Raw genomic sequence first — 4,774 nt, 5'->3', positions numbered from 1 at the left:
ACTTCCTTGACGAAATTATTTTGTCACCAATTCTAACTATTTAGCGACGAAAAAGATATATTTGTCACCAAAGACTCCTATTTGGCGACGAAATAAAATTTTCGTCGCCAAAAGAGTAAAAAATGAGATGAAATTATTTTTTGTCGCCAAAGATAACTATTTAGTGACGGAAAAAATATTTTGTCGCCAAATGAACCAATTTGGCGACGAAAAATATTTTTGTCTTCTTTTTACGTTTTCAGTGACGAAAAATTTATCCTTTGGTGACGAAATTTATGAATTACGCTTTGTCACCAAGTATATTTCGGGCATAACTCTTTGCTCAGAACTCCGATTGAGATAATCTAAATTGGGTTTGAACAATAACATAAAGAGCTACGACTTTTATGTTTATTAAAATTGCTAATTTTAATGTTTAATAGTTCAAAATGGCGTTCAAAATATATTTTAATGTTCAATGTATGTGTTATATATTAGATATTTCAAACATATGCTGAAAAGTTTGTGTAGTGCAGTTGGTTAAAGCTTGCGTGCAAAACTTAGGAGACTCGGGTTCGAAACCCCGCAGGAGCAAGAAAGTGAGATTTTTTTCACATATTAGAATGTCTTTCGCGACGAAAAATTTCGTCACCGATGGGTCACCTTTGACGAGCCAAAGGGAATAATTTGTGACGAAATTTTTTGTCATCAAAAAAGCACAATAGGTGACGAAGAAAATTTCGTCACCAAGTCATTTTTCCGTGACGAAATTTTTCGTCACCAAAAGGCACTATAGGTGACGAAAAATAGATTTCGTCACCAGGTAGGAATCCTCGACAACCTTTAGGCGACAAATTTTTTTTCGTCACCTATATTATTTGTGACGAAAAACATACAATTTGCGACGATTTTCATTCGTCACCCAATGCAATTTTTCTTGTAGTGAGTCTATGGAAAGAGAGTGCCAAAGTACTAGTATATAGAAGAACCTAAATTCAGAAAAAGCGGTTGCAAATAAAAATAAAAATAAAAATTTGATGGATGGAGGCAATACACATTGGCCTTTCTTTCTCAAGGTTGACTCATGAGTCAAGATAGATCACACGCATCGATACTAACATGAACGAAACACATTTTTTGTGAAAAAGATTTATGGCTATGATTTTAAAGATAAATTTCAAAATATACATGTTTTATTCACGTGCATGTTCTGATGTCTGACCAATCTCATTTTTAATGCAGCCAACAAACTCGACGAGGCAAGTAAAATAAATGGGTATTCGCCACCACAACCTTAATGAACAGTATGTGGTGATGCAAGATTGTGATGATCGTGATGGATTCTCTCATGGATAGCATATGTGAACCGCACTTCCACATGAGTTAGTCAATTCTAAGAGTCGGGGGAAGTCCAACAAAAAGCGCGTTAATGGAATATTGGTAGGCAAAAGGTTTAGTGTTTTGATGTTAATGGAATTACTGAAGGTGTATCTCGTGGGTTTTGCTTTAATGGCAAACCAGAGGAAAACATAGTATGTGGTGATCGATGATTTGAGATTGTGATGATCGTGATGGGTTCCATAATTTTGGCACATAATATTCAAACAATAGTACCATTCAAATGTCAATGATCGTGTAGTTAGAAGTGGAAGTCCATGGCCCTAATGCGTGCCCTAATGCGTGTTTCATCTCCTTGAACCAGTCAAATTTTCCAGTCTTCGATCGGCCATTAAAGGCCTTCAAGTTCCACTTAATGATTGATTCAACTAAGCCCCCACTTAATTAACTAATTAACTCTCTTATCTATATTTACGCGCTCGGAATTCAACTAACACTAAATAATTACCATTTTCAAAGTCGGCACAAATGAGATGAAAACTGCGACTTCCAATTTTATTACGGGTAAAATTTTGCGTACACACCTCTATGCTTTGTGCTATTTGCAGCTACGCTCACTCTATTTCATTTTTTAACTCACAAACACTATTAACTTTAGACTAGTGTTTTGTAAGAATTTGTGGATTGGGCAGTTTGAAACGGAACCAAACTAGATCCGACATAATCAGTATTTTTAGATCCGTATCCGTCCTTAACATGCTTCGGTTTTGATCTGTATTGGGCAATTCAATTCATCCGCTGGACAGTCCTAGTACGTGTAGTTGCAACTTGGTCAAAGTACAAGGGGTGCACTTGAAATGTGCCCTTTATTACATTTTTTTTTATTTTATCCAGTGCCCTTTATTACATGGTATATATATTTAGGAGTATGTCGAGAGGAAAATAGAAAGCCAAGATGGTATTGTGGCGTTGCAAACAGATTTCCATTCCTGTACGGATTTTGATTGTAATATTTATCGTCCAACTGATCATTTTTGTTGATAAAGGTACGCATTTAGTATTATGCATCGCAATTCTAACTCTAATTTGAATAGGTGATGGACGGTATGTTAGGAACCGGCCCCATATATGTATGTACTTCGTTTTCTTTCTTTTTTGAGGAGATGTATGTATTTTTTGATGACTCGGAATGTGGCCTAGTGGAGTTGCAAAACGTACCTCATGGTCCACTTGAGAAAAACCCAATTAAAACTTTCGTATGGACCAATACAACACAAAAATTTATAGCGTGCGAATGAGAGTCCAACGAACTTTGAGCAAGATAAGCTTTTACGCTCGTTGGTTTAGATGGCCAAAAATCAGTACCCTTAATTATTCTCTCTCACTATATTCTCCTAACCCTTACTCTCTCCCTCACTATGCTCGCCAACGTTTTCTCATCTCTCGCTCCATTAGTTGCCGGCGTGGCACTGTGGGTTGCAGCTCCTGATTGAGTTTTGGCCGTCTTGGATTCCATCGGAGCTCATGGTTGTCTTTGATTAGTTTGCCTATCATTGTTGTTTGGTGGGTATCTTTGTAATGGTCGTATGGCATTTTCTTGAATGCATAATAATATTTCTTCTGATAAAAAATAAAAATAAAAAATTTTGTTTATTTATTTATTTATTTGCATTTAATTGTGCATGGTGTAAAAAAGAGACGAGATCAAGAGCCCAATATTGTTCCTTTACTTTTTTTTTGTTTACATTACGATTATTAGCAATCGGATAAATAATACCACATCCCTATGGTATTGTATATTTGACACTTTATGGATTGTTCGGAATACTTTTGATCATGCTTCTAACAATTCTAAATGAATATATCTCTTGAACAAATAGTCTGATACGACACTCATTACCGATCAAATAAACGAGCCTTATGTTTCTGTGATAAAAACAAAAAAACAAAAAACAAAAAACAATTTGAAAAACTGGCGATGTTGTGTGTAATTTGAGCCAGGCAACTGTGCTTTTAGTAAGCAAACCCCATAGAAGTTAATGACTTGAGCATGGTTTAAGCTCGGTGTTGAACATGTGCGAAGGATTTTGAGTTACACATCGGAGAAATAGTAGAAATTGGTATGGGTGGGGTACAAGCTCTAAGCATGTAAGTGGACTTGAGTCATTTAAAATCTATTGGGTCCAAGTAATGTGACATATACTAACTGAATCCTCCCAAACCGATTTGGGCTTATGACGTGAGCGTCTGAGTTGCAATTTTCGACTTGCTAAAAGTAAGTTTGTCCTTTTTGCAGACACCAGGGCCAATGCGAGGGATCATTCGCAAAAGACCAAACCTAGTCCGCCTCTGCCGCCGTCTCCAAAAGAAAGTAATTTTAAGAAACCAAAACATACGAAATTCAAGTTCGACAAAACGGATGTCAAGCTTGAACCACCTCCGGGCTCCAGGCATTGACCAGCTAATTCGGTGGCCCATTGGGTTGCGACCTCTGCTTTTTGCGGGATTTATCTTTCCAATTCGTTAAATTTTCTATACTATATACGCACGCTCTCTTGAGACTAAACAAAAAGCTTAGATTACGACAAAAAGAGAAAGAGAAGAAAAGCCTATGACTCCGTAGATTATAATTCTTTCTAACTATCGAAGAGATGGTTGTATTGCTTTTAGACTATGATTTAATGTAATTTGTTCAACCCATTTTGTGTTTATGTTTTTGTAATTGAAAACAGAGGAGTTATGCAATGATTTTCTAGTATATCGAATTGAGAATCGAGATTTGTGCTTAAGAAAAAATAGGATGTTATTGTTGAAAAAGGATGTGTTTATTATTTGTGATGAACCCAATCATATGAGTCCAATAAAACGAAACAAATTGATGATCAAAGCGAGTGTTTGTGTGTGACACTCTGTAGTTAAGATAGATTTCACCGCTGCTACGGTGTTCACGGTTTGCATTGGACGACTGTCTCACAGCACTACTTGATCGGAATCCCCCCAAAGCAGCATTTCAATTGGAGAGTCTGGCGAACTATCTTGTATTTGTAACTCTCTCATATGAATGGATTTGAATGAAGGAAAAATCAACTTCTAAAATGAATGAGGGAAATAATATTTATAGGCCAACTCGTAACTCTATGAAAAGTCACCAAAGAAAGAGGCGCATCTGTTAGTAAAGGACACGTCCGTCCACGGCGAACAAATGCCAATGAAAAGATGCAACTCCAAAATAAATCAATTTTCATTCACACTTAAAATAAAATATTATATCCTATAATATTTTCCAACATTTATCAGTCATATGAATTTATTTGGCGATATGGTTAGGGTAGAGGGCCCCTTGATTATGTTTGTATAAATGAGTTATTTAATTAATTAAATTAAATCAATCAAAAAAAATAGAAAAAAAAAAAAAGGATATTTGTAGCTACTAGCAAATCGTTTTTTGGTTTCTCAA

This window comes from Rhododendron vialii, chromosome 2a (assembly GCF_030253575.1).
Source record: "Rhododendron vialii isolate Sample 1 chromosome 2a, ASM3025357v1".
NCBI classification, from domain to species: Eukaryota; Viridiplantae; Streptophyta; class Magnoliopsida; order Ericales; family Ericaceae; genus Rhododendron; species Rhododendron vialii.
The sequence above is the reverse complement of the archived record's forward strand: the minus strand, read 5'-3'. Positions refer to the sequence as shown.